The 22,852-nt window shown below is 36.4% G+C and overlaps 3 long non-coding RNA genes across 3 annotated transcripts; 1 reads left to right on the top strand and 2 right to left on the bottom strand.

The window, feature by feature from the left end:
• LOC127963485 (uncharacterized) lies at positions 1–6,417 on the bottom strand. Its single transcript, XR_008154834.1, has 2 exons — positions 5,360–6,417; positions 1–521 (listed from the first exon to the last, which is right to left on the bottom strand). It is a non-coding gene; the product is annotated as an uncharacterized LOC127963485 (long non-coding RNA).
• On the top strand, positions 2,629–22,105 carry LOC127963483 (uncharacterized). The gene is made up of 3 exons (XR_008154831.1): positions 2,629–2,936; positions 10,495–11,805; positions 21,773–22,105. It is a non-coding gene; the product is annotated as an uncharacterized LOC127963483 (long non-coding RNA).
• LOC127963477 (uncharacterized) lies at positions 12,110–21,779 on the bottom strand. The gene is made up of 2 exons (XR_008154821.1): positions 21,570–21,779; positions 12,110–14,053 (listed from the first exon to the last, which is right to left on the bottom strand). It is a non-coding gene; the product is annotated as an uncharacterized LOC127963477 (long non-coding RNA).
• Positions 22,106–22,852: the final 747 nt, after the last annotated feature.

Raw genomic sequence — 22,852 nt, 5'->3', positions numbered from 1 at the left:
TTGTACTTCAGTGGTTTTATTGATTTTCATCTTAAACCGTATCACAAGTATGCCAAAGTAACTTTTTTAAATAATCTTGAATATTTAATTAACAGCTTTATTGACAACATTGGTCCCAGAGGCAAAGTTGTTCAGAATGAGGAGATTTATCATATGATATGAAGATTTAGTGTTTTTGAGTGAATATATGAACATTTTCAAACAATTTGAGGCGATTTACCATATAAATCTTGTGTTTTGAGACCTTTTCTACTGTTATAGCGCCACCTATGGTCCGATCTCCATGAAACTTTGCATGCTTGTTAAGAGTCACCTGTTACATGATTTCACTGAGATTCATAAAGTTTTGAGTTTTCGTTTAGGTTTTATAGGCTTTGGGGTATGTTTGGCCACACCCCTTTTTCTATATTACCCCTTTACAGCTAACCAAAGGACAAAATTCAACATTTTTTTAATAATTATTGATCTACAGAGTCCACAGAATATTACTGCAGTGGTTTGGTTCCGATCGGACAAAAAACCTAGGACTAGTTCGCAAAAGTACGTTTTTAACAAATTTGTGAATAACAATTGAACGATTTGATTGACAGCAATGGTTCTTGAGGCAAAGTTGTTCATTACGAGGAGATCTATCAAATGATATGCATATTGTGTTGATATGTGAAACACCACGTGATTACAGAGCCATAAAACTCGTTAGCGCCAACTAGTGGCCGATTTCTTTCAAAATTCTTACAGACCTTAAGGTTCATGAGTCGAACGTACCCAGCGAGTTTCGTTCCGATCAACATCCGTTAACCCTTTCAAATAGGTGCTTAAAATTGTTTGGCCAATGGCGGCCATGTTTTTTTGAGATATGCAAATGTCCTCATAGGTACTTGTGCCCCTTCAGACCAAGACACTGCATACCAATTTTCAAGTCGATCGAGCCAACGGTTGCCTAGTTATAGCCATTTATGTGTTTTTTCTATCTTATAGCGCCCCCAAGTGGCAGAGATGCGCAATTTTTTTGATTTGACCAAAGATTGAGCTCATACATATGTATACCGAGTTTGGTGAAGATATCTCATTCCGTTCAAGAGTTATAGTCAAAATAGCATTTGGCTAACGTTAGCATAGACGCTTTTTGGTGTACTGTTTCGCGTATGAATTGAAATTTCAACTTTTTTTTGATAATTATTGATATTGAGTGTCCAGGGAATATTTATGAAGTGGTTTGGTTCTGATTGGTTGAAAACCCTAGGACTAGTTCGCAAAAGTAGGTTTTGGATATAGCTCGATTTTGCGAGAAAACGGTGCGTCGTAGACCCCAAAAAGGCGCCGTGCACTTTTGTTCGGGCTAACCCAAGGATTGCAACAATGCCATGTTTTTGAGTCTACGGCTAACGGTATACGATTTACGGCCAAAAATGTCCAAAATTTTTGTTTTTTGCGCTGTAGCGCCCCCGTTAGGCCGATTGGGCTGAGACTTTGATAAGTTCTCCCCAAATTGAGCTCTACGATCTGTCCAAATTTCAGCTCTCTAGGCCTTACGGTTTGGGCTGCACGTTCAGTTCTAGGGCAGAAGAATAATAATAATAATAATTAAAGCTGCAAGCAGCATTTTACCGGGGTTCAAGCACATTAAGGCCTCTGAGGTGGTCAGAGCCAACCTGGATGTTTGGATGACATTTAAACACATCCAAAATGGAGAACAGGCTAACAGACAGACACACACACTGACAGCAAATGATTAGACTAATATATGTATACTCTATAAGCATATGCACACACACACACACACACACACACACACAAAGACACACATATACATGGACACACATTTTGTTGCAGATATAGGTATTTGAAATAAGTGATAGGTGACAATAAACTGATTACAAGTCTTCTCTTTTTTAGAGTTTAGATGTCATTTTCAGGTTAAACTGTAATCATAATGTGGCAAAATTGTAAAAACTGATACATCTGTATGAACAAAATGGAAAACATTGATTCAGTAAGATTTAAAATGTTATAACAGTTAATTTATTAATGTTTTGGCAAGAATTCATGAAAACAGTGCTGTTCAACTTAGCTGAATGAGCCCATTAGTGGTCTTCCGCTGCCATCTAGTGGTTATAAATTGCATTTACTCAAACAACCCTGGTTTTAAACATAACTGTTATAGTGTTGTAATTTTTTTTTGCCCAATCTCTCTTAAATTTTGCATGCTTGTTTAGAATGAAATTATGCATTATTTTACACAGTTTTGATAATTTGTGGGCTTTCTGTTTGTATTAATAGGCCTTTGTGTACACTATGCAAATAACATATTATAAAATTACTGGTTTATAGTTGTCCAAATGCAATTGTTCAACATGTTTTTGATAATTATTGACCTTCAGAGTCTAGAGAATTGTACTTCAGTGGTTTTATTGATTTTCATCTTAAACCGTATCACAAGTATGCCAAAGTAACTTTTTTAAATAATCTTGAATATTTAATTAACAGCTTTATTGACAACATTGGTCCCAGAGGCAAAGTTGTTCAGAATGAGGAGATTTATCACATGATATGAAGATATAGTGTTTTTGAGTGAATACATGAACATTTTCAAACAATTTGGGGCCATTTACCATCTAAATCTTGTGTTTTGAGACCTGTTGTACTGTTATAGCGCCACCTATGGTCTGATCTCCATGAAACTTTGCATGCTTGTTAAGAGTCACCTGTTACATGTTCTCACCGAGTTTCATAAAGTTTTGAGTTTTCGTTTAGGTTTTATAGGCTTTGGGGTATGTTTGGCCACACCCCTTTTTCTAAATTACCCCTTTACAGCTAACCAAAGGACAAAATTCAACATTTTTTTAATAATTATTGATCTAGAGAGTCCACAGAATATTACTGCAGTGGTTTGGTTCCGATCAGGCAAAAAACCTAGGACTAGTTCGCAAAAGTAGGTTTTTAACATATTTGTGAATAACAATTGGATGATTTGATTGACAGCAATGGTTCTTGAGGCAAAGTTGTGCAATATGAGGAGATCTATCAAATGATATGCATATTGTGTTGATATGTGAAACACCACGTGATTACAGAGCCATAAAACTCGTTAGCGCCAACTAGTGGCCGATTTCTTTCAAAATTCTTACAGACCTTAAGGTTCATGAGTCGAACGTACCCAGTGAGTTTCGTTCCAATCAACATCCGTTAACCCTTTCAAATAGGTGCTTAAATTTGTTTGGCCAATGGCGGCCATGTTTTTTGAGATATGCAAATGTCCTCATAGGTACTTGTGCCCCTTCAGACCAAGACACTGCATACCGATTTTCAAGTCGATCGAGCCAACGGTTGCCTAGTTATAGCAATTTATGTGTTTTTTACATCTTATAGCGCCCCCAAGTGGCAGAGATGCGCAATTTTTTTGATTTGACCAAAGATTGAGCTCATACATACGTATACCGAGTTTGGTGAAGATATCTCATTCCGTTCAAGAGTTATAGTCAAAATAGCATTTGGCTAACGTTAGCATAGACGCTTTTTGGCGTACTGTTTCGCGTAAGAATTGAAATTTCAACTTTTTTTTGATAATTATTGATATTGAGTGTCCAGGGAATATTTATGAAGTGGTTTGGTTCTGATTGGTTGAAAATCCTAGGACTAGTTCGCAAAAGTAGGTTTCGGATATAGCTCGATTTTGCGAGAAAACGGTGCGTCGTAGAGAAAAAAATGCAGCTGTGCACTTTTGTTCGGACTAACCCAAGGATTGCAACGATGGCTTGTTTTTGAGTCTACGGCTAACGGTTTACGATCTGTGGCCAAAAATGTCCAAAATTTTTGTTTTTTGCGCTGTAGCGCCCCCGTTAGGCCGATTGGGCTGAGACTTTGATAAGTTCTCCCCAAAATGAGCTCTACAATCTGTCCAAATTTCAGCTCTCTAGGCCTTACGGTTTGGGCTGCACGTTCAGTTCTAGGGCAGAAGAATAATAATAATAATAAAAATCTTAACAATTACAATAGGGTTTCAGCACTGCGTGCTTGAACCCCTAATTAAAGCTGCAAGCAGCATTTACCGGGGTTCAAGCACATTAAGGCCTCTGAGGTGGTCTGAGCCAACCTGGATGCATGGATGACATTTAAACACATCCAAAATGGAGAACAGGCTAACAGACAGACACACACACTGAAAGTAAATGATTAGACTAATATATGTATACTCTATAAGCATATGCACACACACACACACACACACACAGAAAGACACACATATACATGCACAAACATTTTGTTGCAGATATAGGTATTTGAAATAAGTGATAGGTGACAATAAACTTATTGCAAGTCTTCTCTTTGTAAGAGTTTAGATGTCATTTTCAGGTTAAACTGTAATCACAATGTGGCAAAATAGTAAAAACTGATATATCTGTAAGAACAAAATGGAAAACATTGACTCAATGAGATTTAAAATGTTATAACAGTTACATTTTTAATGTTTTGGGATGAATTCATGAATCCTTTCAACAGTACTGTTCAACTTAACTGAATGAGCCCATTAGTGGTCTTCCACTGCCATCTAGAGGTTATAAATTGCATTTACTCAAGCAACACTGTTTTTAAACATAACTGTTATAGTGTTTTTTTTTTTTTTTTTGCCCAATCTCTCTTAAATTTTGCATGCTTGTTTAGAATGAAATTACGCATTGTTTTACACAGTTTTGATAATGTGTGGGCTTTCTGTTTGTATTAATAGGCCTTTGTGTACACTATGAAAAGAACATATTATAAAATTACTGGTTTATAGTTGTCCAAATGCAATTGTTCAACATGTTTTTGATAATTATTGACCTTCAGAGTCTACAGAATTGTACTTCAGTGGTTTTATTGATTTTCATCTTAAACCGTATCACAAGTATGCCAAAGTATTTTTTTAAAATAATGTTGAATATTTAATTAACCGCTTTATTGACAACATTGGTCCCAGAGGCAAAGTTGTTCAGAATGAGGAGATCTATCATATGATATGAAGATTTAGTGTTTTTGAGTGAATATATGAGCATTTTCAAACAATTTGGGGCCATTTACCATATAAATCTTGTGTTTTGAGACCTTTTCTACTGTTATAGCGCCACCTATGGTCTGATCTCCATGAAACTTTGCATGCTTGTTAAGAGTCCCCTGATACATGATTTCACTGAGTTTCATAGAGTTTTGAGTTTTCCTTTAGGTTTTATAGGCTTTGGGGTATGTTTGGCCACACCCATTTTTCTAAATTACCCGGTTACAGCTAACCAAAGGACAAAATTCAACATTTTTTTAATAATTATTGATCTAGAGAGTCCACAGAATATTACTGCAGTGGTTTGGTTCCGATCGGGTAAAAAACCTAGGACTAGTTCGCAAAAGTAGGTTTTTAACATATTTGTGAATAACAATTGAACGATTTGATTGACAGCAATGGTTCTTGAGGCAAAGTTGTGCATTACGAGGAGATCTATCAAATGATATGCATATTGTGTTGATATGTGAAACACCACGTGATTACAGAGCCATAAAACTCGTTAGCGCCAACTAGTGGCCGATTTCTTTCAAAATTCTTACAGACCTTAAGGTTCATGAGTCGAACGTACCCAGCGAGTTTCGTTCCGATCAACATCCGTTAACCCTTTCAAATAGGTGCTTAAATTTGTTTGGCCAATGGCGGCCATGTTTTTTGAGATATGCAAATGTCCTCATAGGTACTTGTGCCCCTTCAGACCAAGACACTGCATACTGATTTTCAAGTCGATCGAGCCAACGGTTGCGTAGTTATAGCAATTTATGTGTTTTTTCTATCTTATAGCGCCCCCAAGTGGCAGAGATGCGCTATTTTTTTGATTTGACCAAAGATTGAGCTCCTACATATGTGTACCGAGTTTGGTGAAGATATCTCATTTCATTCAAGAGTTATAGTCAAAATAGCATTTGGCTAACGTTAGCATAGACGCTTTTTGGCGTACTGTTTCGCGTAAGAATTGAAATTTCAACTTTTTTTTGATAATTATTGATATTGAGTGTCCAGGGAATATTTCTGAAGTGGTTTGGTTCTGATTGGTTGAAAATCCTAGGACTAGTTCGCAAAAGTAGGTTTCGGATATAGCTCGATTTTGCGAGAAAACGGTGCGTCGTAGACCCCAAAAAGGCGCCGTGCACTTTTGTTCGGGCTAACCCAAGGATTGCAACAATGCCATGTTTTTGAGTCTACGGCTAACGGTATACGATTTACGGCCAAAAATGTCCAAAATTTTAGTTTTTTGCACTGTAGCGCCCCCGTTAGGCCGATTGGGTCGAGACTCAGTATCTGACAAGAAGGCCGGACTACTACAATCTGACCAAATTTCAGCTTTCTAGCCCTTACGGTTTAGGCTGCACGATCAGTTTGAGTGGAGAATAATAATAATAATAATAATAATTAAAGCTGCAAGCAGCATTTACGGGGTTCAAGCACATTAAGGCCTCTGAGGTGGTCTGAGCCAACCTGGATGTATGGATGACAGTTAAACACATCCAAATCGGAGAATAGGCTGACCGACAGACACACGTACTGAAATTAAATGATTAAACTAGTTTTTAAGAGTTTGGATGTCATTTTCAGGTTTCACTGTAATCATAATGTGGCAAAATTTTAAAAACTGATAAGTCTGTATGAACAAAATGGAAAACTTTAACTCAGTGAGATTTAAAATGTTGTGACAGTGTTTTTTTTATTGTTTAGGCATGAATTCATAAATCTTTTCAAAAGTACTGTTTACATTTTCTGAATGAGCCCATTAGTGGTTTTCCGCTGCCATCTAGTGGTTATAAATTGCATTTACTCAAACAACACTGTTTTTAAATATAACTGTTATAGTTATATGTTTTTTGCACAATCTCTCTTAAATTTTGTATGCTTGTTTAGAATGAAATTAGGCATTATTTTACACAGTTTTGATAATCTGTGGGCTTTCTGTTTGTATTAATAGGCCTTTGTGTACACTGTGAAAAGAACATATTATACAATCACTGGTTTATAGTTGTCCAAATGCAATTGTTCAACATGTTTTGGATAATTATTGACCTTCAGAGTCTAGAGAATTGTACTTCAGTGGTTTTATTGATTTTCAGCTTAAAGCCTTGGACTACTTTGCCAAAGTAACTTTTTAAAATAATCTTGAATATTTAATGAACAGCTTTATTGACAACATTGGTCCCAAAAGTTGTTCAGAATGAGGAGATCTATCATATGATATGAAGATCTAGTGTTTATGTGAATATATGATCATTTTCAGACAATTTGAGGCCATTTACCATATCAATCTTATGTTTAGAGACCTTTTCTACTGTCATAGCGCCACCTGTGGTCCGATCTCCATGAAAATTTGCATGCTTGTTAAGAGTCACCTGTTACATGTTTTCACCAAGTTTCATAAAGTTTTGAGTTTTCGTTTAGGTTTTATATGCTTTTGGGTATTTTGGTCACGCCCCTTTTCTAATTTAGCCAGTTAAAGTTAACCAAAGGACAAAATTCAACATTTTTTTGATAATTATTGATCTAGAGAGTCCAGAGAAAATTACTGCAGTGGTTTGGTTTAGATCGGGTAAAAAATCTGAGACTAGTTCATAAAAGTAAGTTTTTAACATATTTGTGAATAACAATTGAACGATTTGATTGACATCTTCGCTCCTTGAGGCAAAGTTGTTCACAAAGAGGAGATCTATCATATGATATGAAGATCTAGTGTTTGTGTGAATGTATGAACATGTCCTACAAAATTGTGATCATTTTCTATTGAAAATGTGTGTTTTTGAGGCTTTTTCAACTGTTATAGCGCCACCTATGATCCGATCTCCATGAAACTTTGCATGCTTGTTAAGAGTCACCTGATACATGATTCCACGAAGTTTCATAAAGTTTTGAGTTTTCGTTTAGGTTTTATAGGCTTTGGGGTATGTTTGGCCACACCCCTTTTACTAAATTACCCCTTTACAGCTAACCAAAGGACAAAATTCAACATTTTTTTGATAATTATTGATCTAGAGAGTCCACAGAATATTACTGCAGTGGTTTGGTTCCGATCGGACAAAAAACCTAGGACTAGTTCGTAAAAGTAGGTTTTTAACATATTTGTGAATAACATTTGAACGATTTGATTGACAGCAATGGTTCTTGAGGCAAAGTTGTGCATTATGAGGAGATCTATCAAATGATATGCATATTGTGTTGATAAGTGAAACACCACGTGATTACAGAGCCAATAAACTCGTTAGCGCCAACTAGTGGCCGATTTCTTTCAAAATTCTTACAGACCTTAAGGTTCATGAGTCGAACGCACCCAGCGAGTTTCGTTCCGATCAACATCCGTTAACCCTTTGAAATAGGTGCTTAAAATTGTTTGGCCAATGGCGGCCATGTTTTTTGAGATATGCAAATGTCCTCATAGGTACTTGTGCCCCTTCAAACAAAGACACTGCATACCAATTTTTAGGTCGATCGAGCCAACGGTAGCCTAGTTATAGCCATTTATGTGTTTTTTCTTTTTATAGCGCCCCCAAGTGGCAGAGGTGTGCAATTTTTTTTATTTGACCAAAGTTTTAGGTCTTACAAATGTGTAGCAAGTTTGGTTAAGATATCTTATTTCTTTCACGAGTTATAGCCTGTTGCGTAAAATTGCTCCTCGACTTTCGAACGTTTTGTTATCCCATTACGACAGCGAGTCGAAATTTCAACTTTTTTTTGATAATTATTGATATTCCCTGGCCAGAGAACATTTCTGCAGTGGTTTGGTTCAGATTGGGCGAAAAACCTAGGACTAGTTCGCAAAAGTAGGTTTTGGACATACGTCAAATTTGCGAAAAAACGAGGCCTCCTAGACCCAAAATCAGAGTGACCGTTTTTAATTTCGCATGACCCACGGATTCCGGAAATGTAAAATTTTTGGCTCTATGATAAGCGGTTTAGGAGTTATTAGCACTAACGCATTTTTGATCACTGTAGCGCCCCCCATAGGCCAATTAAGCTGAGACTTTGTCAGAATGTCCCCTCGGGGAGCTCTACCTTCTGGCCAAGTTTCAGTTCTCTAGGCCTTACGGTTTGGTCTGCACGATCAGTTTTAGCGGAGAAAAATAATAATAATAATAAAAATTAAAGCTGCAAGCAGCATTTACCGGGGTTCAAGCACATTAAGGCCTCTGAGGTGGTCTGAGCCAACCTGGATGCATGGATGACATTTAAACACATCCAAAATGGAGAACAGGCTAACAGACAGACACACACACTGAAAGTAAATGATTAGACTAATATATGTATACTCTATAAGCATATGCACACACACAGACACACACACACACACAGAAAGACACACATATACATGCACAAACATTTTGTTGCAGATATAGGTATTTGAAATAAGTGATAGGTGACAATAAACTTATTGCAAGTCTTCTCTTTTTAAGAGTTTAGATGTCATTTTCAGGTTAAACTGTAATCACAATGTGGCAAAATAGTAAAAACTGATATATCTGTAAGAACAAAATGGAAAACATTGACTCAATGAGATTTAAAATGTTATAACAGTTACATTTTTAATGTTTTGGGATGAATTCATGAATCCTTTCAACAGTACTGTTCAACTTAACTGAATGAGCCCATTAGTGGTCTTCCACTGCCATCTAGAGGTTATAAATTGCATTTACTCAAGCAACACTGTTTTTAAACATAACTGTTATAGTGTTTTTTTTTTTTTTTTTTGCCCAATCTCTCTTAAATTTTGCATGCTTGTTTAGAATGAAATTATGCATTGTTTTACACAGTTTTGATAATTTGTGGGCTTTCTGTTTGTATTAATAGGCCTTTGTGTACACTATGAAAAGAACATATTATAAAATTACTGGTTTATAGTTGTCCAAATGCAATTGTTCAACATATTTTTGATAATTATTGACCTTCAGAGTCTACAGAATTGTACTTCAGTGGTTTTATTGATTTTCATCTTAAACCGTATCACAAGTATGCCAAAGTAACTTTTTAAAATAATCTTGAATATTTAATTAACAGCTTTATTGACAACATTGGTCCCAGAGGCAAAGTTGTTCAGAATGAGGAGATCTATCATATGATATGAAGATTTAGTGTTTTTGAGTGAATATATGAGCATTTTCAAACAATTTGGGGCCATTTACCATATAAATCTTGTGTTTTGAGACCTTTTCTACTGTTATAGCGCCACGTTTGGTCTGATCTCCATGAAACTTTGCATGCTTGTTAAGAGTCACCTGATACATGATTTCACTGAGTTTCATACAGTTTTGAGTTTTCCTTTAGGTTTTATAGGCTTTGGGGTGTGTTTGGCCACACCCCTTTTTCTAAATTACCCGGTTACAGCTAACCAAAGGACAAAATTCAACATTTTTTTAATAATTATTGATCTAGAGAGTCCACAGAATATTACTGCAGTGGTTTGGTTCCGATCGGGCAAAAAACCTAGGACTAGTTCGCAAAAGTAGGTTTTTAACATATTTGTGAATAACAATTGAACGATTTGATTGACAGCAATGGTTCTTGAGGCAAAGTTGTGCATTACGAGGAGATCTATCAAATGATATGCATATTGTGTTGATATGTGAAACACCACGTGATTACAGAGCCATAAAACTCGTTAGCGCCAACTAGTGGCCGATTTCTTTCAAAATTCTTACAGACCTTAAGGTTCATGAGTCGAACGTACCCAGCGAGTTTCGTTCCGATCAACATCCGTTAACCCTTTCAAATAGGTGCTTAAATTTGTTTGGCCAATGACGGCCATGTTTTTTGAGATATGCAAATGTCCTCATAAGTACTTGTGCCCCTTCAGACCAAGACACCGCATACCGATTTTCAAGTTGATCGAGCCAACGGTTGCCTAGTTATAGCAATTTATGTGTTTTTTCAATCTTATAGCGCCCCCAAGTGGCAGAGATGCGCAATTTTTTTGATTTGACCAAAGATTGAGCTCATACATATGTGTACCGAGTTTGTTGAAGATATCTCATTCCGTTCAAGAGTTATAGTCAAAATAGTATTTGGCTAACGTTAGCATAGACGCTTTTTGGCGTACTGTTTCGCGTAAGAATTGAAATTTCAACTTTTTTTTAATAATTATTGATATTGAGTGTCCAGGGAATATTTATGAAGTGGTTTGGTTCTGATTGGTTGAAAATCCTAGGACTAGTTCGCAAAAGTAGGTTTCGGATATAGCTCGATTTTGCGAGAAAACGGTGCGTCGTAGACCCCAAAAAGGCGCCGTGCACTTTTGTTCGGGCTAACCCAAGGATTGCAACAATGCCATGTTTTTGAGACTACGGCTAACGGTATACGATTTACGGCCAAAAATGTCCAAAATTTTTGTTTTTTGCGCTGTAGCGCCCCCGTTAGGCCGATTGGGCTGAGACTTTGATAAGTTCTCCCCAAATTGAGCTCTACGATCTGTCCAAATTTCAGCTCTCTAGGCCTTACGGTTTGGGCTGCACGTTCAGTTCTAGGGCAGAAGAATAATAATAATAATAATTAAAGCTGCAAGCAGCATTTACCGGGGTTCAAGCACATTAAGGCCTCTGAGGTGGTCTGAGCCAACCTGGATGCATGGATGACATTTAAACACATCCAAAATGGAGAACAGGGTAACAGACAGACACACACACTGAAAGTAAATGATTAGACTAATATATGTATACTCTATAAGCATATGCACACACACACACACACACACACACAGAAAGACACACATATACATGCACAAACATTTTGTTGCAGATATAGGTATTTGAAATAAGTGATAGGTGACAATAAACTTATTGCAAGTCTTCTCTTTTTTAGAGTTTAGATGTCATTTTCAGGTTAAACTGTAATCATAATGTGGCAAAATTGTAAAAACTGATACATCTGTAAGAACAAAATGGAAAACATTGACTCAATGAGATTTAAAATGTTATAACAGTTACATTTTTAATGTTTTGGGATGAATTCATGAATCCTTTCAACAGTACTGTTCAACTTAACTGAATGAGCCCATTAGTGGTCTTCCACTGCCATCTAGAGGTTATAAATTGCATTTACTCAAGCAACACTGTTTTTAAACATAACTGTTATAGTGTTTTTTTTTTTTTTTGCCCAATCTCTCTTAAATTTTGCATGCTTGTTTAGAATGAAATTATGCATTGTTTTACACAGTTTTGATAATGTGTGGGCTTTCTGTTTGTATTAATAGGCCTTTGTGTACACTATGAAAAGAACATATTATAAAATTACTGGTTTATAGTTGTCCAAATGCAATTGTTCAACATGTTTTTGATAATTATTGACCTTCAGAGTCTAGAGAATTGTACTTCAGTGGTTTTATTGATTTTCATCTTAAACAGTATCACAAGTATGCCAAAGTAACTTTTTAAAATAATCTTGAATATTTAATTAACAGCTTTATTGACAACATTGGTCCCAGAGGCAAAGTTATTCAGAATGAGGAGATCTATCATATGATATGAAGATTTAGTGTTTTTGAGTGAATATATGAGCATTTTCAAACAATTTGGGGCCCTTTACCATATAAATCTTGTGTTTTGAGACCTTTTCTACTGTTATAGCGCCACCTATGGTCTGATCTCCATGAAACTTTGCATGCTTGTTAAGAGTCACCTGTTACATGATTTCACTGAGTTTCATACAGTTTTGAGTTTTCCTTTAGGTTTTATAGGCTTTGGGGTATGTTTGGCCACACCCCTTTTTCTAAATTACCCGGTTACAGCTAACCAAAGGACAAAATTCAACATTTTTTTAATAATTATTGATCTAGAGAGTCCACAGAATATTACTGCAGTGGTTTGGTTCCGATCGGGCAAAAAACCTAGGACTAGTTCGCAAAAGTAGGTTTTTAACATATTTGTGAATAACAATTGAACGATTTGATTGACAGCAATGGTTCTTGAGGCAAAGTTGTGCATTACGAGGAGATCTATCAAATGATATGCATATTGTGTTGATATGTGAAACACCACGTGATTACAGAGCCATAAAACTCGTTAGCGCCAACTAGTGGCCGATTTCTTTCAAAATTCTTACAGACCTTAAGGTTCATGAGTCGAACGTACCCAGCGAGTTTCGTTCCGATCAACATCCGTTAACCCTTTCAAATAGGTGCTTAAATTTGTTTGGCCAATGGCGGCCATGTTTTTTGAGATATGCAAATGTCCTCATAGGTACTTGTGCCCCTTCAGACCAAGACACTGCATACTGATTTTCAAGTCGATCGACCCAACGGTTGCCTAGTTATAGCAATTTATGTGTTTTTTCTATCGTATAGCGCCCCCAAGTGGCAGAGATGCGCAATTTTTTTGATTTGACCAAAGATTGAGCTCGTACATATGTGTACCGAGTTTGGTGAAGATATCTCATTCCGTTCAAGAGTTATAGTCAAAATAGCATTTGGCTAACGTTAGCATAGACGCTTTTTGGTGTACTGTTTCGCGTAAGAATTGAAATTTCAACTTTTTTTTGATAATTATTGATATTGAGTGTCCAGGGAATATTTCTGAAGTGGTTTGGTTCTGATTGGTTGAAAATCCTAGGACTAGTTCGCAAAAGTAGGTTTCGGATATAGCTCGATTTTGCGAGAAAACGGTGCGTCATAGACCCCAAAAAGGCGCCGTGCACTTTTGTTCGGGCTAACCCAAGGATTGCAACAATGCCATGTTTTTGAGTCTACGGCTAACGGTATACGATTTACGGCCAAAAATGTCCAAAATTTTTGCTTTTTGCGCTGTAGCGCCCCCGTTAGGCCGATTGGGCTGAGACTTTGATAAGTTCTCCCCAAATTGAGCTCTACGATCTGTCCAAATTTCAGCTCTCTAGGCCTTACGGTTTGGGCTGCACGTTCAGTTCTAGGGCAGAAGAATAATAATAATAATAATAATAAAAATCCTAACAATTACAATAGGGTTTCAGCACTGCGTGCTTGAACCCCTAATTAAAGCTGCAAGCAGCATTTTACCGGGGTTCAAGCACATTAAGGCCTCTGAGGTGGTCAGAGCCAACCTGGATGTTTGGATGACATTTAAACATCCAAAATGTAGAACAGGCTGGCAGACAGACACAAACACTGAAATTAAATGATTAGACTTATATATTAATTCTATATAAACATGTGCACACACACACACACAAAGACAAAGACACACATTTACATGCACACACATTTTGTTGCAGATATATGTATTTGACATAAGTGATAGGTGACAAACTTATTGCAAGTCTTCTCTTTTTTTAGAGTTTAGATGTCATTTTCAGGTTAAACTGTAATCATAATGTGGCAAAATTGTAAAAACTGATATATCTGTATGAACAAAATGGAAAACATTGACTCAATGAGATTTAAAATGTTATAACAGTTCATTTTTTAATGTGTTGGCATGAATTCATGAATCCTTTCAACAGTACTGTTCAACTTTACTGAATGAGCCCATTAGTGGTCTTCCGCTGCCATCTAGTGGTTATAAATTGCATTTACTCAAACAACACTGTGTTTCAAACATAACTGTTATAGTGTTGTTATTTTTTTTTTGCCCAATCTTTCTTAAATGTTGCATGCTTGTTTAGAATGAAATCATGCATTATTTTACACAGTTTTGATAATTTGTGGGCTTTCTGTTTGTATTAATAGGCCTTTGTGTACACTATGCAAATAACATATAATAAAATTACTGGTTTATAGTTGTCTAAATGCAATTGTTCACCATGTTTTTGATAATTATTGACCTTCAGAGTCTAGAGAATTGTACTTCAGTAGTTTTATTGATTTTCATCTTAAACCCTTTCACTAGTATGCCAAAGTAACTTTTTAAAATAATCTTGAATATTTAATTAACAGCTTTATTGACAACATTGGTCCCGGAGGCAAAGTTGTTCAGAATGAGGAGATCTATCATATGATATGAAGATTTAGTGTTTTTGAGTGAATATATGAGCATTTTCAAACAATTTGAGGCCATTTACCATATAAATCTTGTGTTTTGAGACCTTTTCTACTGTTATAGCGCCACCTATGGTCTGATCTCCATGAAACTTTGCATGCTTGTTAAGAGTCAGCTGTTACATGATTTCACCAAGGCTCATAAAGTTTTGAGTTTTCGTTTACGTTTTATAGGCTTAGGGGTATGTTTGGCCACACCCCTTTTTCTAAATTACCCCTTTACAGCTAACCAAAGGACAAAATTCAACATTTTTTTAATAATTATTGATCTAGAGAGTCCACAGAATATTACTGCAGTGGTTTGGTTCCGATCGGACAAAAAACCTAGGACTAGTTCGCAAAAGTAGGTTTTTAACATATTTGTGAATAACAATTGAACGATTTGATTGACAGCAATGGTTCTTGAGGCAAAGTTGTGCATTATGAGGAGATCTATCAAATGATATGCATATTGTGTTGATATGTGAAATACCACGTGATTACAGAGCCATAAAACTCGTTAGCGCCAACTAGTGGCCGATTTCTTTCAAAATTCTTACAGACCTTAAGGTTCATGAGTCGAACGTACCCAGCGAGTTTCGTTCCGATCAACATCCGTTAACCCTTTCAAATAGGTGCTTAAAATTGTTTGGCCAATGGCGGCCATGTTTTTTTGAGATATGCAAATGTCCTCATAGGTACCTGTGCCCCTTCAGACCAAGACACTGCATACCAAATTTCAAGTCGATCGAGCCAACGGTTGCCTAGTTATAGCAATGTATGTGTTTTTTCTATCTTATAGCGCCCCCAAGTGGCAGAGACGCACAATTTTTTTGATTTGACCAAAGATTGAGCTCATACATATGTGTACCAATTTTGGTGAACATATCTCATTCCGTTCAAGAGTTATAGTCAAAATAGCATTTGGCTAACGTTAGCATAGACGCTTTTTGGCGTACTGTTTCGCGTAAGAATTGAAATTTCAACTTTTTTTTGATAATTATTGATATTGAGTGTCCAGGGAATATTTATGAAGTGGTTTGGTTCTGATTGGTTGAAAATCCTAGGACTAGTTCGCAAAAGTAGGTTTCGGATATAGCTCGATTTTGCGAGAAAACGGTGCGTCGTAGACCCCAAAAAGGCGCCGTGCACTTTTGTTCGGGCTAACCCAAGGATTGCAACAATGCCATGTTTTTGAGTCTATGGCTAACGGTATACGATTTACGGCCAAAAATGTCCAAAATTTTTGTTTTTTGCGCTGTAGCGCCCCCGTTAGGCCGATTGGGCTGAGACTTTGATAAGTTCTCCCCAAATTGAGCTCTACGATCTGTCCAAATTTCAGCTCTCTACGCCTTACGGTTTGGGCTGCACGTTCAGTTCTAGGGCAGAAGAATAATAATAATAATAATAATAAAAATCCTAACAAATACAATAGGGTTTCAGCACTGCGTGCTTGAACCCCTAATAATTAAAGCTGCAAGCAGCATTTACGGGGTTCAAGCATTTAAGGCCTCTTAGGTGGTCAGAGCCAACCTGGACGTATGGATGACCGTTAAACACATCCAAAATGGAGAATAGGCTAACAGACAGACACACACACTGAAATTAAATGATTAAACTCGTTTTAAAGATTTTAGATGTCATTTTCAGGTTTCACTGTAATCATAATGTGGCAAAATTTTAAAAACTGTTATGTCTGAATAAACACAATGGAAAACTTTAACTCAATGAGATTTGAAATGTTGTAAGAGTGTTTTTTGATTGTTTAGGCATTAATTCATACATCCTTTCAACTGTACTGTTTAAGTTAGCTGAATGAGCCCATTAGTGGTTTTCCGCTGCCATCTAGTGGTTATAAATTGCAATTTCTCATACATCAATGTGTTAATCGTTTATAAATCTTAGTGTTTTTTTGCCCAATCTCTCTTAAATTTTGCATGCTTGTTTAGAATGAAATTTTGCATTAATTTACACAGTTTTGATAATTTGTGGGCTTTCTGTTTGTATTAATAGGCCTTTGTGTACACTATGCAAAGAACATATTATAAAACCACTGGTTTATAGTGGTCCAAATGTAATTGTTCAACATGTTTTTGATAATTATTGACCTTCAGAGTCTACAGAATTGTACTTGAGTGGTTTTATTGATTTTCAGCTTAAAGCCTTGGAATACTTTGCCCAAGGTAACTTTTTAAAATAATCTTGAATATTTAATTAGCAGATTTATTGACAAAATTGGTCCCAGAGGCAAAGTTTTCCAGAATGAGGTGATCTATCATATGATATGAAGATTTAGTGTTTTTGAGTGAATATATGAGCATTTTCAAACAATTTGAGGCCATTTACCATATAAATCTTGTGTTTTGAGACCTTTTCTACTGTTATAGCGCCACCTATGGATCGATCTCCATGAAACTTTGCAGCCTTGTTAAGAGTCACCTGTTACATGATTTCACCTAGTTTCATAAAGTTTTGAGTTTTCGTTTAGGTTTTATAGGCTTTGGGGTATGTTTGGCCACACCTCTTTTCTAAATTACCCCTTTACAGCTAACCAAAGGACAAAATTCAAATTTTTTTTGATAATTATTGATCTAGAGAGTCCTCAGAATATTACTGCAGTGGTTTGGTTCCGATCGGGCAAAAAGCCTAGGACTAGTTCGCAAAAGTAGGTTTTTAACATATTTGTGAATAACGATTGAACGATTTGATTGACAGCAATGGTTCTTGTGACAAAGTTGTGCATTATGAGGAGATCTATCAAATGATATGCATATTGTGTTGATATGTGAAACACCACGTGATTACAGAGCCATAAAACTCGTTAGCGCCAACTAGTGGCCGATTTCTTTCAAAATTCTTACAGACCTTAAGGTTCATGAGTCGAACGTACCCAGCGAGTTTTGTTCCGATCAACATCCGTTAACCCTTTCAAATAGGTGCTTAAATTTGTTTGGCAAATGGCGGCCATGTTTTTTGAGATATGCAAATGTCCTCATAGGTACTTGTGCCCCATCAGACCAAGACACTGCATACCAATTTTCAAGTCGATCGAGCCAACGGTTGCCTAGTTATAGCCATTTATGTGTTTTTTCTATCTTATTGCGCCCCCAAGTGGCAGAGATGCGCAATTTTTTTTATTTGACCCAAAATTGAGCTCTTACATATGTGTTCCAAGTTTGGTGAAGTTATCTCATTCCGTTCAAGAGTTATAGTTAAAATAGCATTTGGCCAACGTTACTATAGACACTTTTTGGCGTACTGTTTCGGGTAAAAATTGAAATTTTAACTTTTTTTTGATAATTATTGATATTGAGTATCCAGGGAATATTTCTGAAGTGGTTTGGTTCTGATTGGTTGAAAATCCTAGGACTAGTTCGCAAAAGTAGGTTTCGGATATAGCTCGATTTTGCGAGAAAACGGTGCGTCGTAGACCCCAAAAAGGCGCCGTGCACTTTTGTTCGGGCTAACCCAAGGATTTCTACGATGCCATGTTTTTGAGTTTATGGCTAACGGTTTACGATTCACGGCCAAAAATGTCCAAAATTTTTGTTTTTTGCGCTGTAGCGCCCCCGTATGGCCGATTGGGCTGAGACTTTGATAAGTTCTCCCCAAAATGAGCTCTACGATCTGTCCAAATTTCAGCTCTCTAGGCCTTACGGTTTGGGCTGCACGTTCAGTTCTAGGGCGGAAGAATAATAATAATAATAATAATAATAATAATTAAAGCTGCAAGCAGCATTTACGGGGTTCAAGCACATTAAGGCCTCTGAGGTGGTCTGAGCCAACCTGGATGTACGGATGACAGTTAAACACATCCAAAACGGAGAATAGGCTGACAGACAGACACACGCACTGAAATTAAATGATTAAACTAGTTTTAAGAGTTTGGATGTCATTTTCAGGTTTCACTGTAATCATAATGTGGCAAAATTTTAAAAACTGGTAAGTCTGTATGAACAAAATGGAAAACTTTAACTCAGTGAGATTTAAAATGTTGTAACAGTGTTTTTTTTATTGTTTAGGCATGAATTCATAAATCTTCTCAAAAGTACTGTTTCAATTTGCTGAATGAGCCCATTAGTGGTCTTCCGCTGCCATCTAGTGGTTGCATTTACTCAACACTGTTTTTAAACATAACTGTTATAGTGTAAAGTTTTTTGCCCAATCTCTCTTAAATTTTGCATGCTTGTTTAGAATGAAATTAGGCTTTATTTTACACAGTTTTGATAGTTTGTGGGCTTTCTGTTTGTATAAATAGGCCTTTGTGTACACTGTGAAAAGAACATATTATACAATCACTGGTTTATAGTTGTCCAAATGCAATTTTTCAACATGTTTTTAATTATTATTGACCTTCAGAGTCTAGAGAATTGTACTTCAGTGGTTTTATTGATTATCAGCTTAAAGCCTTGGACTACTTTGCCAAAGTAACTTTTTAAAATAATCTTCAATATTTAATTAACAGCTTTATTGACAACATTGGTCCCAAAAGTTGTTCAGAATGAGGAGATCTATCATATGATATGAAGATCTAGTGTTTATGTGAATATATGAGCATTTTCAGACAATTTGAGGCCATTTACCATATCAATCTTATGTTTTGAGACCTTTTCTACTGTCATAGCGCCACCTGTGGTCCGATCTCCATGAAAATTTGCATGCTTGTTAAGAGTCACCTGTTACATGTTTTCACCAAGTTTCATAAAGTTTTGAGTTTTCGTTTAGGTTTTATATGCTTTTGGGTATTTTGGTCACGCCCCTTTTCTAATTTAGCCAGTTAAAGCTAACCAAAGGACAAAATTCAACATTTTTTTGATAATTATTGATCTAGAGAGTCCAGATAAAATTACTGCAGTGGTTTGGTTTCGATCAGGTAAAAAATCTGGGACTAGTTCGCAAAAGTAAGTTTTTAACATATTTGTGAATAACAATTGAACGATTTGATTGACATCTTCGTTCCTTGAGGCAAAGTTGTTCACAAAGAGGAGATCTATCATATGATATGAAGATCTAGTGTTTGTGTGAATGTATGAACATGTCCTACAAATTGTGATCATTTTCTATTGAAAATGTGTGTTTTTGAGGCTTTTTCAACTGTTATAGCGCCACCTATGATCCGATCTCCATGAAACTTTGCATGCTTGTTAAGAGTCACCTGATACATGATTCCACGAAGTTTCATAAAGTTTTGAGTTTTCGTTTAGGTTTTATAGGCTTTGGGGTATGTTTGGCCACACCCCTTTTACTAAATTACCCCTTTACAGCTAACCAAAGGACAAAATTCAACATTTTTTTGATAATTATTGATCTAGAGAGTCGACAGAATATTACTGCAGTGGTTTGGTTCCGATCGGACAAAAAACCTAGGACTAGTTCGTAAAAGTAAGTTTTTACCATATTTGTGAATAACATTTGAACAATTTGATTGACAGCAATGGTTCTTGAGGCAAAGTTGTGCATTATGAGGAGATCTATCCAATGATATGCATATTGTGTTGATAAGTGAAACACCACGTGATTACAGAGCCAATAAACTCGTTAGCGCCAACTAGTGGCCGATTTCTTTCAAAATTCTTACAGACCTTAAGGTTCATGAGTCGAACGCACCCAGCGAGTTTCGTTCCGATCAACATCCGTTAACCCTTTCAAATAGGTGCTTAAAATTGTTTGGCCAATGGCGGCCATGTTTTTTGAGATATGCAAATGTCCTCATAGGTACTTGTGCCCCTTCAAACAAAGACACTGCATACCAATTTTTAGGTCGATCGAGCCAACGGTAGCCTAGTTATAGCCATTTATGTGTTTTTTCTTTTAATAGCGCCCCCAAGTGGCAGAGGTGTGCAATTTTTTTTATTTGACCAAAGTTTTAGGTCTTACAAATGTGTAGCAAGTTTGGTTAAGATATCTTATTTCTTTCACGAGTTATAGCCTGTTGCGTAAAATTGCTCCTCGACTTTCGAACGTTTTGGCATCCCATTACGACAGCGAGTCGAAATTTCAACTTTTTTTTGATAATTATTGATATTCCCTGGCCAGAGAACATTTCTGCAGTGGTTTGGTTCAGATTGGGCGAAAAACCTAGGACTAGTTCGCAAAAGTAGGTTTTGGACATACGTCAAATTTGCGAAAAAACGAGGCCTCCTAGACCCAAAATCAGAGTGACCGTTTTTAATTTCGCATGACCCACGGATTCCGGAAATGTAAAATTTTTGGCTCTATGATAAGCGGTTTAGGAGTTATTAGCACTAACGCATTTTTGATCACTGTAGCGCCCCCTTTAGGCCGATTGGGGCGAGCCTTTGGATCTGACAAGAAGGCCGGACTTCTACCATCTGACCAAGTTTCAGCTCTCTAGGCCTTACGGTTTGGGCTGCACGATCAGTTTGAGTGGAGAATAATAATAATAATAATAATAAAAATCCTAACAGATACAATAGGGTTTCAGCACTGCGTGCTTGAACCCCTAAAAATCCTAACAATTACAATAGGGTTTCAGCACTGCGTGCTTGAACCCCTAATAATAATAATAATAATAATTAAAGCTGCAAGCAGCATTTACCGGGGTTCAAGCACATTAAGGCCTCTGAGGTGGTCTGAGCCAACCTGGATGCATGGATGACAGTTAAACACATCCAAAATGGAGAACAGGCTAACAGACAGACACACACACTGAAAGTAAATGATTAGACTAATATATGTATACTCTATAAGCATATGCACACACACACACACACACACACACAAAGACACACATATACATGCACAAACATTTTGTTGCAGATATAGGTATTTGAAATAAGTGATAGGTGACAATAAACTTATTGCAAGTCTTCTCTTTTTAAGAGTTTAGATGTCATTTTCAGGTTAAACTGTAATCACAATGTGGCAAAATAGTAAAAACTGATATATCTGTAAGAACAAAATGGAAAACATTGACTCAGTGAGATTTAAAATGTTATAACAGTTACATTTTTAATGTTTTGGGATGAATTCATGAATCCTTTCAACAGTACTGTTCAACTTAACTGAATGAGCCCATTAGTGGTCTTCCACTGCCATCTAGAGGTTATAAATTGCATTTACTCAAGCAACACTGTTTTTAAACATAACTGTTATAGTGTTTTTTTTTTTTTTTTTTTGCCCAATCTCTCTTAAATTTTGCATGCTTGTTTAGAATGAAATTATGCATTGTTTTACACAGTTTTGATAATGTGTGGGCTTTCTGTTTGTATAAATAGGCCTTTGTGTACACTATGAAAAGAACATACTATAAAATTACTGGTTTATAGTTGTCCAAATGCAATTGTTCAACATGTTTTTGATAATTATTGACCTTCAGAGTCTAGAGAATTGTACTTCAGTGGTTTTATTGATTTTCATCTTAAACCGTATCACAAGTATGCCAAAGTAACTTTTTAAAATAATCTTGAATATTTAATTAACAGCTTTATTGACAACATTGGTCCCAGAGGCAAAGTTGTTCAGAATGAGGAGATCTATCATATGATATGAAGATTTAGTGTTTTTGAGTGAATATATGAGCATTTTCAAACAATTTGGGGCCATTTACCATATAAATCTTGTGTTTTGAGACCTTTTCTACTGTTATAGCGCCACCTATGGTCTGATCTCCATGAAACTTTGCATGCTTGTTAAGAGTCACCTGTTACATGATTTCACCAAGGCTCATAAAGTTTTGAGTTTTCGTTTAGGTTTTATAGGCTTTGGGGTATGTTTGGCCACAGCCCTTTTCCTAAATTATCCCCTTACAGCTAACCAAAGGACAAAATTCAACATTTTTTTAATAATTATTGATCTAGAGAGTCCACAGAATATTACTGCAGTGGTTTGGTTCCGATCGGGCAAAAAACCTAGGACTAGTTCGC

The sequence above is a fragment of the Carassius gibelio genome, chromosome B8, assembly GCF_023724105.1.
Source record: "Carassius gibelio isolate Cgi1373 ecotype wild population from Czech Republic chromosome B8, carGib1.2-hapl.c, whole genome shotgun sequence".
In the NCBI taxonomy this organism is placed as follows: domain Eukaryota; kingdom Metazoa; phylum Chordata; class Actinopteri; order Cypriniformes; family Cyprinidae; genus Carassius; species Carassius gibelio.
This window is presented reverse-complemented; position numbering and strand designations above follow the sequence as displayed.